Genomic DNA, 13633 nt, shown 5'->3' with positions numbered 1-13633 from the left:
TGTTGTTTCCATCTTACACATGAGAAAATTGAAGCAGACAAAGGTAAAGTGACTTTCCCAAGGTCATGCAGCAAGATGTCCAAGGCAAGATTTGAATGAAGGTCTTCTTGAATAGGACCAGTTTAGTGGCTAGTTGTGCCACCTAATGGTTTAAGAATATTCTAGAATGTTGTTGTTGGTTGTCCTTTGTTCACAAAGAGACCAATGACATCACAAGGGTGATGTCTTGACTTGCTCATAATGAAGGAAAACTCATTAGCTTATGGACTGAAAATTCAGCTTCTCTTTTTTCAAAGAGTGGGACATTTGCCTGCTATACCTTTTCCATTCTCCACAATTTTTCAAAGAACACCAACAGAAATTTTGTGATCCCTTCTGTACCCTGGCATGTAGTTCAGTCATACTTGGTGAATTGAACTTAAGCCCATAGCTAAATCCATTACCATTTTCTTATTTATCTTGATTTTCAATCTTATTTATCTTGATTTTCAACCTATATGTTACAGAGAGGAAAGAAGCGAAGTAAGAGGTGGATAGTTCTGCCTTCCATACATTGGATATTTTCATCATACACCCAGATCTCAAATGTATTCCTCTTTAATTTTCCTATTTTCTTCAATATGGCTTTCAAAGCTTTTTGTTGCCTATAGTTTTCCTTGCCAGTCTGAGCTCTGGCACACCTGACAGTATTTTTATAGGGCAGCTCCATTCCTTTAACGTGAATCCTCAGCTCTCTATCCTTGCTTCCCTTTTCCATGCAAGTTTTTTTTAATTTAAATTTTTTTCAGCACCACTTAACATTTTATTCTTCAGGATATTACACTTTAACTTTCTTGAATTTGTCAGCCATTGCATCAAGTTTTGTTTTGTAGCAAGTGTGCACCTTCAAAGCCATTTGAACATTCCTTTCCTGGACATAACAAACATGAGATTCTTCCATGAAGCAGGTACATGTGCACATTCCCTCAGAAAAGAAGCCAGTCTCTTAAAAACCAGTATCACTTAGAGGAAGACATCCACCAAAATCTATTCTCTTCTTTGATTTTCAGCAGCATTTTTTAAAAAAAATCATTGGTCTCTACTCAAAACCTTACAGCTCCCCAGCCATGCATGCATATACTGTAGTTAGGGATAAATTTAAAAGTTCGTTCACATAATTTGTCCACAATAGAGATGGCATTTCTTCATACTGACTCTTCTGTAGAAAGCAACAAGGGATTGATGTATTCAAATCCTTCAAACTCTGACTGGTCTATTCTTTTTATTACATCCTCATCATCTGGGGTTTGCTGCACAGGTTTGCTGGTGAACTGTGTATCAAAGTTATCCAGACCATAATCATCGGTTATCTGAGGCTAAAACGGAGGGAGAGCTTGCTTCTTCTCCAGCAGATCCCAGTCTATGCCACACAAGAATGTATGAGATTTGATATCTGAAAATCCCGTTTGTGGCTGGCAACCAAACCTCTCTTTGAGATCCTTATTTAAAAATCCTTTTAAGACATGGGAGGCTTTGACAGAGAGAAATCTGGGAATTCAAATAGGCTTCTCAAGGATAACTTGGAAGAGGTAATCTTCAGTGTTCATGTCCAGATTGTCTGTGCTTATATCAAATGGTGATCTTCCTTCCATCATCTCAAACATCAGGACCCCAAGGGCCCACCAGTCCATGCTGAACCTATGATCTTCTCGCCTTAGTATTTCTGGGGCAATGTAATTTGGTTCCCCACAGAAAGTGCTCGTTGTGTCACCTGGGCCCAATCCATCTGTTAATTTGATGTGGCTCTCAGCATCTAAGAGGACATTATCTAGTTTTAAGTCCCTGTGGATAATTCTCTGTTCGTGGAGGAAGTTTAGAGCAATACATATTTCAGCAGCATAAAGTGTGGTGTGCTCCTCTGGAAGCTTTCTTCACTTTTGCACATGAAACATGAGATCCCCTCCATTCATATGCTTGATGAGAAGGAATAACAGACTCGTCATCTGGAAGCAGGATTGCAGGCTGACGAAGAATGGATTATTCAAATACAAGCTTCTCTGTCTGCACCCAGTCAATGTCTTCATCATTGTGGACCAACTCCTTTTTGACTACCTTCATGGCATAAATCTGGTCATTCTTTTTCAACAGTACTAGGAGAACTTTGGCATAATTTCCTGGTCCAATAATTCTGATTAAATCGAAGTTCTGCAGCCCAAGCCCCTGAGATAGTTTAGTTTCATCCATTCTGTCAATAACTGGCTTAATGTCCTCAGAATCATCTTTAAGGCTGCCATGTTTCGGGGTTGAGGGGATAGAAACGCGTCCATCAGTTTCTTCAGAGGGAAGGTCAACTTCATCGTTTTTATCATCTATTTGAGGTTCTTAGGAAGGCATCACCAAATCCATATGCTTTTTGCAGGTCAGTGGTACAAGTATATGACGTTTATGGACCAGTAATTTGCAGTTGATACGCTTGTAGCTTTGCCTTCCGAGACCCAGTATCCTTTTGCTGCACTGTTAAGTATGCTTTTCTGTTAAAACGTTTAGCTTGAAACAGATGCCCATTCACTGGTAGAGATTCCTCCATCTTCTGGCCCCTCGGCGGGTAGATTGATTTGTCTTCTCCTAGGCAGGGCAGTCCTGGTTGTATTCTTTCCACTCTAGAAAAGACTCAAGTATTCCTGTGAAAGTGGGGTGTGGAGACAGCGTGGGGACTTTGAATTGAGCTGCAGTAAGAAGATGGTACCTGTGACAATGTCCATCAGAAGGAATTTGGAATTCAGGCTGGTAGCTTTTGGGGTGTGAGGGGGAGAGAAAGTTGGAGGAAAGGATAGAGAGACGCATGGAGAACCAGAGGACGTGGTGTCGAGTGCACCCAGGTGATCCACTAGAGAAGACAATGACAGCTGTAATTTAAAAAAAAAGCATGGAATATGTGCAATCATTAGTGAACTTTCCCCCAACTACCTCCTCCCACCTCCTTTCCATATGAGAGGACAACATTTTCTGATCTTTTAAATAATATACTTGCTGGCATAATTAGACTTTAAACCTGGCTTTCTATAGATAAAATAACATTGCTTTTGATTCATATTTGTTCTTAATTATAAACAGGGATACTGCAAAGGGGTGACCCAGAAAATGGCTGGGATTGGTATAGAGAGGAAGATATAGGTATATAGGATCCCTCTGTCTAAAATTGTTAGTTTTTTTAATACTAGCTAAGGGATTGTGCTATTAGTTTCTATAACTTCTCAAAAGGCAGAACTAACTGGATCTGGGGTTTTCCTTGGCCCTAGACTAAAACTGAGTCAAAGTGCCATTTTGGCACAAGTATGAGTTGTCTCATTTATTTGTTCTTCCTCTTCCCTTGTGCCCATGCACAGAAAGCCCCCTACTGGGGTTAAGGGAAATGATTAAGAAGTAGGAACTTCACAATGGGAGGAGAAAAAGTATGACTAGAGCCAGACAGCAATGTTTACATTCCAAAGGTGGGGGCCAGAGGAGGGAACACCCTCTCTTACCTTCTACCTACCTTCAAACCTATACCTGGGCAGGCATGGAGGGTCATTGTGACAATCAAGTGAAATGACATGTACAAAGAACTATGCAAACCTTACCGCAATGTGTAAAGTACCAAACCCTTTGAAAGACAATCTCCAGAAATCTAGGGTGCATTTAAGACTATAACCACCCTTTTGGCTCTATAGTGGACCCTTTCTCTTCCCCACCCCCCAATTTTAACCCAACGTTCCCATTATGTCTACTTCAGCAATCAATTCCTTCTTATTAGTCAGGCTTTGCTCTAATTCCTAATATCACTTCCATCACATTTTCAAGAATGAATGAAATTATCATTAAGGTAAGTCAATAATGCGTTAGCTGCTCTGACTTTGGAAGGGTGCTCTGAAGATATCTCTTCCGCCTTTCTATTTCTGTGCTATTCTTCCATGTCAAGCATGTGATCTATTTCCAAAATTCTTCATCTATCTTCCTTCCAATCAGGTAGTCAATAGTATGATCTCGTGGTAACATGGGACTATACTTCTTTATCTCATTCTGTTGACTGTCACCCAAAAGTTCCCCACTCTACTTCTCTACTCCAGTTAGTGAATTTCCTCACATGAATGCGTTGGGGGGGGGGGGGCGTGATCAGAGGTGTCCCTTGATTAATTTGATGAAATTGCTGATATGAGCCTTTGTTTGGAATCTTCGGTTGTCTGTACCATTCTTCTTATAGATTATAATATAGGGTTGTAGATTTGGACTTCCCATTGTCACTTTGTTAAGAGGACAAAAACAATTTTAATATCTCAATGACTGGAGCTGCCCAAAAATGATTTGGCTGGTTTGGAACTTTGGTGTGATGGATTCTGCTTGGAGGAGCCATATTTCATGCTGGCTTATGAAAGTGAGCCAAAGAACTTGCTCGGCCCCCTTTTGGTCTTCTTTCTGCCTTTCCCCCTTAAGATTTTTTTCTGGAGTGATTCTGAAAGGAAGGAGAGAGGGATTTCTCCCTACCTTACCCAGGAGCTATTAATGATTACCTAGAGCAGAATCCTGTAGGCATTGTAGGTGCTCACCCACATGGGCTGAGAAGAGAATCCCTGGGTGGACTTTTCCAGTCTAAGAGGTAGCAGCAACCAGGGTGGTGGCAGAATGTCCTAAGAAGACAGGAGTTTCATTTGCTACCTACCAAAGGGGATTTCATGGACAATATTCTCTAAGCCCAAGCTTACTAGTGTAATAGTAATTAAAGTGGAACTTTTTGCTGGTCTTCTCTTAAGTGCCTTTAAGGATTCTGGCCTTTGTCTGAATGGGGCAGATAAAGTGAGATTTTGCCTTGGAGTGTTTCTTAGCGTTAAGACAAGCAGAGAGTCTTTGAACTGTATATGATGGGATATTAGGGATGGGGAACTTTCACACACCCAGCCTGGGTGTGGTCAGAGCTCTCAGGGCTCCGAATAGGATATAATTGAGGAGAGCTTGGTGTTTGACTTTTGGGACACAATCATGGAAGGAGTGTTGAGACTCTGGGCAAGCTGCAACTGCCCCCCAGCTTTGCAACCCAGATGTTGGTTCTTCTCTGGTGACTATGAATTGTGATTTGAATCAGACAAGGTCTGTCTGTTGATGTTTGCAAATTCTGTTTGTATTTGCCTTGAAGTTCAGGTGCCTGATCTTTTCCTCCTGAACTGTGAATGATATTTGTATGTTTGATTAAACTGAGATGGTTAACCCCTTAAAGTTACTTTCCTTAATAAAGCAGATCAAAGAACCTATGTTGGCAGCTTTCTGTGTGCTGGTTGTTGGTGGGTCTTGCACCCCTACAGTAGCTGCTAGCAGATTGTTGCCACAACTAGTTACAGGAGGGAAGACTTCCCAGGGGGTGTGATGCCAGAATCTAGACATCTATTCACAAATGAGATCTCACGGGCAACATTAGACTTGGGGATTGCTTCATGTGTAACCAGAAGTTCAAGAGTTCTCTCTAGAATGAAAGGGAAGTTCCTAAGGGGTGGCAACCTTGAAGAGAGAGAGAAAATAATCACCAATTGTAGCCCTATAGCTGGAGGATCAGCAACAAACTAAAGTCACAATAGGGGGGAACTCATGTCACCATGAGTTACTGGGACAGTGCAGATCGTAGGGAGGAGTTACCTGTCCATTGGCCCCAAGTTGTGTTTGCCTCCCAGGGGGAGTCAAAAACCACAAGTGAAGGACTCACATGTACAAAAAAATATTTATAGCTGACCTTTGTGTGTTGGCAAAAAATTGAAAGTTGAGGGGATGCCCATTAATTGGGGAATAGCTGAACACATTGTGATATGTGATTGTGATAGAATTCTATTATGCTGTAACAAATGATAAAGGGGATGTTTCAGAGAAACCTGAGAAGATCTATGCTAACTGATACAAAGCGAAGTGAGCCAAGCCAGGAGAACATTATACACAATAATAGCAATAGTGCAACAATAACCGATTGTACGAGATCTATTTATACCGATCAATACAATGATCCAAGACAATTCCAACGGATTCATGATTAAAAAAAAAAATTCTCTCCAGAGAGAAAACCGATGAACGCTGAGTGAGATTCAAGCATTTTTTCACTTTGCTTTTCTTGTTTTTCCCCCACAACATGACTAATGTGAAATATGTTTTGCACTATATCATAGGTATGATGGGTGTCATATATCTTGCCTTCTCAACAGCTGGGGGAGGGAGTAGAAGGAGAAAGAGAATTTGAAACTGGAAAATGAAACTTTTTAAATTTTTTTTAAAAAATTTTGTGGAAGAGGGTACTGTAAAAGTCCTTGTGGGAAAGAGTATTGCTGGATCCCTGAGAGGAAGCCCAAGTTCAGCTCCATTCCAAGGGAATCCCAACTAGATTGTGGTTTTAAGTTGGTGGGACTCTGCGATCCTGATATAAAAGTGGACCCCATAAGACAAGCAAGGGAATTTTGTTGATTGGGATACTATGAGTGCCTTATGTGCTTTCTATACCTGTTCATTTGTTCCTTCATTCCTTTGCATTTTCTGTGCTAGGAAATAAAGGCTCTCCTCTACCAACTTTGCTCTAGTTAATTTTAGTGCTTATATTGGAGCTGAGGGTGCTGTGACCCACATTTGTAAAAACCAAGAGTTATATCCAGTGACTTCTCAGAGTAATCTCTAAGTGAGGACATCATCATTACTTTATATGGCACTTTACATATGGTATCTTATTTGAGCTTCACTATGAGCCTGGCAGGTAGATGTTATTTGTATGTCCATTTTACAGATGAAGAAAGAGAGGTTGAGTAACTATCTGAAATAGCCAAGTATCTGAGGCAAAATTTGAAATCAGGTCCTTCCTTCCAATTCCAAATCCATAACGAGTCAAAAGAGAAATTGATTTTGAGAAGTAGCTCTCAAAATGCAACCTGACCCCAATGACCCCAGAGCTTGGGGGAGGCACTGACTACTTGAGTTAAAAGTGTATTTTCTATCAAGATTGTACATGTGCACATGTGTGTGTGTAACTACAGCACTCCCCCTTTTTTCCATTCTTTCTGTTCCTTTTGAATAAGGTATGTTCTTCCAGAGTCACATTACACATTACACCCTATGCTGCCATCCAATGAAGCCTCAGGGATACCTCGGAGATTGAATTTGCCTCTTTGCATTAGATTTTTACTGTATCTTATCTATTATGCTACTTTGCATATTTGTGTACACATCCAAGAGCATGGTTTTAATTGTCTCTCTTTATGGATTTCATTCCCTGTGAATCCTTGTTCTTCTCTACTAATATTATTCTCCTCATGCTGTACCCGATATTCTTTGTGACAAATCTATGTGAACAGTTTTCTCCCTCTCTTTTTGCAGTTTCGATCCTTTCTGGTCAGATACTTGAGATTCCTGGCAATACATGATCTTATCAGCTCTTGCTTGGTTTTCTCCATCCCTGACCAAGAACCTGTTTTCCTATATTTTAAGCTGTGATCCAGAAATCCAACCCCATTCTCAGAATCTCCCTACTTGGCCAGCTGTTCATTTCCCATTATTTCTCTTTCCCTTCTGAATCCTCTCCTTCAACTGATGGTAGTAATGAAAACACCTCTTGCGCCCTTCAATTTCTTGTCCAAGATTTCATAATCCGTAGCAAAGCTTTCCAGGCTCCTTACAAGGTCCCATTTTTCCCCACATGAAGGTAGTAATATTCAAGTCTGATCAATTTCAGTAGGCTATCATGTCCAGATTATGCACACCAGGTCAGATCAGCTCATTACATGGGCTCTGTACCTCCAGACGGGAAGTCATCATCCACCATACTTCATCCCATCTTCCCCTAAGTATTGCTATATGGTTGCTCTCTTAGTGGCACTTGTGGTCTCACATTGTCCTTCCTTAGAACACAAGATGCTGCTGGACCTTCCTGAGAGGGTCCAGCTCTGCTCTTTATGGGAAGATCCTTATGCCTACTTAGCTCCAAATATTTGGTAATCCTTCCCTTCCTGCTCACCTTCTTCAACCATCCAACCTACTGAGACAGCTTAAGATTCCCTTCTGTCTCTTTCCATCCTTTTTGTTTGTTTCCCACCTAATGGACTTCCTTCCTTCCAGGAGGAAGCATTCTCTTTGATAAGCTGAAACAAAGATAAAGTAAAGTAGCCCTTTCATCTCCATCTCTAGTAGGGAGTCCAACCTGAACTTTGAGCACCCAAAGTAGAAAGCCAAGCAGAGTATACTCTCTGCAGGTCTCTTGAAAACATTCCTCTTTCCATGTTTGCTGGAAGTGAGACACTCAATCTTCTGTCATCTTTGTTGTTAATTCTAGTGGCAAACTGCCAGTCACTTGTACTACAAGCTCAAACATTGTGTTATGACAGCCAAAAAAAAAAGGAAAACTAATGCAACCTTGGGCTGCATAGAGAAGAAAGTCTGAGCTTTCAGGAATAAAGAGATGATATTCCTTCTGTCTTCTGTTCTGATCAGACTTCATCTCTAAGTCTGTATTGTGTTCCAGGTGCCACAATTTAAGAAAAGCATTGACAAATAGCTACGTGTCCAGAAAAGGACAAACAGGATGGAGGGGTTACTAGAGACCAGGACATGTGATGGTCACCTGAAAGAACCTATGATGCAGAAAATAAGATGTAAGGGGAGGCAGAATCACTATTTTCAAATACTTAGAGTCTGCCATTGTAAAACACAAATGTGAAACAGAACTGTGGTGAATTGCTGGGTGGAGGGAAGGGAAGCTGCCCTATCTCTCACCTCATTTCCACGGGTCTGTGAGGACATCACTTTTATTTCTTGCATAGTTTGTTCTTTCCTGACCTTAGGAGAATGAGTATTCTGTGAAGGGAGTGCCCATGTGCCCAGAAGAGCCTCTAAAGATCCCAGTGGCCACTCAAGTCAGTGCCAAAGGCAGCCAGAGTCAACAACAGAGGATGTGGAAATCGTCCACCAACAATGGCAGCAGCTTCAGGGATCTGGAGCCCTTTGGATGGAAAGAAAGGCTGGCTCTTGACTCTAGAAAAGCACAAATCAACTAAGCCCAGAAGAGCTATGATTAAGGGGAATCTCACAAGGACTCTTCAGAGGGAGAAAAGAGCTTCAAGAACCAAGCATCAGGAGGCACCCCTCGGGTGCAGGTGATCTGCAAATGTGTTTCCCTTCCCTCATACTTTAAGCTTGGGTCTACTCTCCCCAAAGAGTATGCAAGAGGATAAAGTGCCCTGTTCCAGTGTTTTTATAACTATTATTCCTATTTCTTCTCAGTAAATCCCTTTTCTAGAGCATACCAGACGTGGACCCACTAGTACTCCAACCCACTAGCTGGAACACTAGAAACTCCAACCCCTTGGTGTTGGGGACCCTTAGGGGCATGGTGGCCCTTTGGGGACCTAAATTGACAGGACAGTGGGAATTGGAGTAGAAGTAGGAATTGAGGTGCTATCAAGGTAATAGATGTGTTCTGCTTGGCCCCAGAGAGCAGAATTAAGATCTATTTGGGGAAAAAGAAAGAGAAGCAGACTTCATAGGATCTAGAGATGGAAGGTTCCGCAGAGGTTCTCCAAACTGACTTCTTTGTTCTACAGAGGAGAACCTGGGGTGCAGAGGGGTTAGGTGACTTCACTCTAACACAAGGGAAAATGTCCTGTCAGTCAAGTCAGAGCTGCCCGAGAACCGAGAACTTTCTCATGAAGTAATGAGCTCCCTCTCCGAGGTAGTGTTCATGCACAGCTGGATGAACTCTTGTCAGGGATGCTTGAGGGGAATTCCTACCATGATTGTGGTTGGACTACATGGATACCCCTTCCTGCTCTGAAAGAGTTGGATTTAAGTTTGCCTGGAAGAGGCAATCCAGAACTAGAGGAGAGGGGGAAAGAAAGAGGGAGAAGAAGAGGAGAGGAGAAAAGAAGAAAGGAAAGGAAAGGAAAGAAAGGAAGAAGAGAGGGAGATGAGAGGAAAAGAGAGACAGAGGCAGAGAGAGTCTTGTTCATGAGCACCCAGGGAAGAACACTTGAGGAAAAGGAAACAGGGAACTCCTTCCTTAGAAAGCACTAAAAGAATAGGGGAGGAGGGAGTGACTTTAACCCAGGTTTTCATAGCCCAAATATGATCCATGTGGGCTCCACATTCATCTCTTTTCTCATTAAAAATAAATGCTTTTGTGGGTGGAGTTGTGAACTGATCCAACCATTCTAGAGAGCAATTTGGAACTATGCCCAAAGGGCTATAAAAACGCACACACCCTTTGACCCAGCAATGTCACTCCTGGAGTTGTATCCCAAAGAGGTCATACAAGTGGGAAAAGGATCCATATGTACAAAAATATTTAAAGCAACTCTTTTGGTGGTGGCAAAGAATTGGAAATCAAAGGGATGCCCCTCAATTGGGGAATGGCTAAACAAGTTGTGGTATATGAATGTAATGGAATACTATTGTGCTATAAGAAACGAGGAGCAGATGGACTTCATAATAACCTGGAAAGACTTAAATGAACTGATGCTGAGTGAGGGTAGCAGAACCAGGAGAACATTATACATGATTACAGACACATGGAATCTGTGATGACTTTGATAGACTTGGCTCTTCTCATCAATGAAAGGCTCTAAGACAGCTCCAAAAGACTCATGATGGAAAAAGCTATTACGGAGAAATAGAATTACAGAGTCTGAATGCAGATTGGAGCAAACTATTTGCTCTCTCTCTCTTTCCATTTTTTTTTTCTTTTTTGGTTTTGTTTCTTCTTTCTCATGGTTCATTCCATTGGTTATAATTCTTTACAACTTGACTATTGTGAAAATAAGTTTAATGTGAAGGTATATGTAGAGCCTATATTGGATTACATGCCATCTTGGGGGGGGGGGAGATTAGAGGAGAGGGAGGGGGAGAAAATTTGGAGCTCAAAAACTTGTGGAACTGAGTGTTGTAAGCTAAAAATTAAAAAAAAAGTAAAAAATAAATGCTTGGGAGCACCTAGGTGGATAGAGCCCCGGAGTCAGGAGGACTTGAGTTCAAATCCAGCCTCAGGCACTTACTAGCTGTGTGACCCTGGGCAAGTCATTTAACTCAGATTGCCTCCAAAAAATAATAAATGCTTGAGCGTCTACTTGTTGCAACAATCTGGCTAGCAGCTGCAGTAGGGGTGAAAGACCAACATAAGTCCGACAAGAATGCTGCCAGCACAGGTTCTTTTGATCTGCTTTACTAAGGAAAGTGACGTTAAGGTGGTTAACAATCTTATTTTAATCCAACACATACATATATCATTCATTTAGTTCAGGGGGAAAAGCCAGCACCCTGAACTTCAGAGCAAATACAAATTAATTACAAAGAAACATTATAAACAGACCAATTACAATTCGTAGTTACCAAGAAACCATCAACATCTGGATGAGCCAGGAGGCTCTTAGAGCGGCTGCCCAGAGGGCCATGCCAACACTCCTCCAGGAGTGAGAGCCCCTCCCAAATAGTTCTGTTCTCTCTTTTTATACCCTCTTCAGACATCATCAAACATCATCTGAGTGACCAGAACTTAGGCTCCTACTATTGGTTCCGGTCTTAGCAACTCCCCTTAGGACCCTGAGGGCTTCACACCCACAAAGGCTTAGCACCTAGTAGATTGGGGTTTGGGCCTAGGGCTTTGCACCTAGTAAGGCTCAATCAAAGGTATTTAATTAAATAATTAAAGTCCCAACTTAATTGATATTACACTATTGTATGCAGAGCATCATGCTTGTCACACAACTCACTCCAGGGAGATGGACAGGCCAGGGATTATTGTCCCCATCAGATAAAAAAACAGAGAACCCCAAAGAGGAATTGATTTACCCAGAGTCACCTAAGGAATTAAATGCTGAGCATGATCTAGAGCCCAATTTCCCTCCAGACCTTTTAGCATAGTGGTAGAGGGAATTCTCCCTGAAGAAATTCTCTTCCTGGTGCAGCTTGACACCTACTCTTGTAACTTACAGGTCTTAGAGAACTGGGATGGGACACTAGGTGTTTATGTGATTTATCCAGGGTCACTCAGACAGAGCATCAGAGGTAAGACCCAAACCCAGGTTAGACTGCCTCCTAGCCAGCCATTCCTCTCCCAACACCACTCACATTCCCTTAATACACATTAGCGGGAGAGGGAAAGGAATAAGCATTTCTGTATCACCTACTGTATACCAGTCACTGTGCTGTCCCTTCCTGCTCCAAGAGCCTTTGATCTCAGTCTGCCTGGAAGTTGCAGCTGAGAAATGGGGGGGAGAGGGGAGAGGGAGAGGAGAAAAGATTTTTGTTTCTATTTCATTTAATTTACATGATATATTTGAACAAATGTCATCTCATTGATCCTCACAACAACTCTTCAAGGTACATCCTATTGTATTATCACCATTACAGTTGAGGAAACAGGTGAAGAGACTTTCCCAGGGTCACACAGCTAGTAAGTGTCTAAGGACAGATTTTAAACTTAGGTCTTCCTGACTTCAGATCCAGCCTTTTGTTCTTTTTATTTATTTGTTTGTTTGTTTTTGTTACATTTTAAGTTCTGAATTGTCACTCTCCCTCCCTCCCCACCCCACATTAGAGAAGGCAACTATGTGACATAGATTTTACACACACACACACACATACACACACACACACACACGCACACACAAAACCATACTATGCATCCTTCTGTTTATTAGTTCTTCCTCTAGGAGGCCAATAGCATCTTTCTTCATAGGTTCTTTGTAGTTCATTTGAGTATTTATTATACTCAGAATAACTTAGCTGTTTTTGGTAGTTCTTTGAACAATGTTCCTGTTATTATGTACAACATTCTCTTGGTTCTTCTCACTTCCCTCTTCATTATTTCATGCAAGTCTTTCCATGTTTTTTTCTAAAATCATGTTTTACAGCACAATAGTATTCCATCACAATCATATACTGCAACTTGTTCAGCCATTCCCCAGTTGATGGGCATCCCCTCAGTTTCCAGCTCTTTGCCACCACAAAGGGAGCTGCTATGAATATTTCTGGATACATAGATTCCTTTCCCTTTTCCCTCATCACCTTGAGAAACAGACCAATGGTGTTATTGCTGGGTCAAAGGGTATACACAATTTTATAACTCTTTGGGCATGATTCCCAATTGCTCTCCAAAATGCTTGCATCAGTTCACAATTCCTCCAACAGTGTATTAGCGCCCTGGTTTTTCCACATCCCCTCCAACATTTGTCATTTCCCCTTTCTATCGTTTTAGGAAATCTGATAGGTGTAAGATGATCCCTCAGAGTTGTTTTAATTTGCATTTCTCTAATCATTAGCGATTTAGAGCATTTTCTATGACTATATATATATATATATATATATATATATATATATACATATATGTACGGCTTTGATTTCTTCACTGAAAAACTGCCTGCTTGTAGCCTTTGACCACTTAGCAACTAGCAAACGTCTCATATTCTTATAAATTTGACAAAGTTTTCTATATATTTGAGATATGAGACCTTTATCTGAGAAACTGTCAAAAATTCCCCCAATTTTCTGTTTTCCTTCTAATCTTGGCTGCATTGGTTTTATTTGTACAAAGCCTTTTTAATTTAATGTAATCAGAATTATCCGTTTTACACCTCATGGTGCTCTCTATCTCTTGTTTATACATAAATTCTTC

At 41.2% G+C, this 13633-nt stretch overlaps 1 pseudogene; it reads right to left on the bottom strand.

The window, feature by feature from the left end:
• Positions 1-1184: 1184 nt before the first annotated feature.
• LOC118848392 lies at positions 1185-2437 on the bottom strand (annotated as a pseudogene).
• Positions 2438-13633: the final 11196 nt, after the last annotated feature.

Source organism: Trichosurus vulpecula, chromosome 4 (genome assembly GCF_011100635.1).
Source record: "Trichosurus vulpecula isolate mTriVul1 chromosome 4, mTriVul1.pri, whole genome shotgun sequence".
Lineage (NCBI taxonomy): Eukaryota > Metazoa > Chordata > Mammalia > Diprotodontia > Phalangeridae > Trichosurus > Trichosurus vulpecula.
This window is presented reverse-complemented; position numbering and strand designations above follow the sequence as displayed.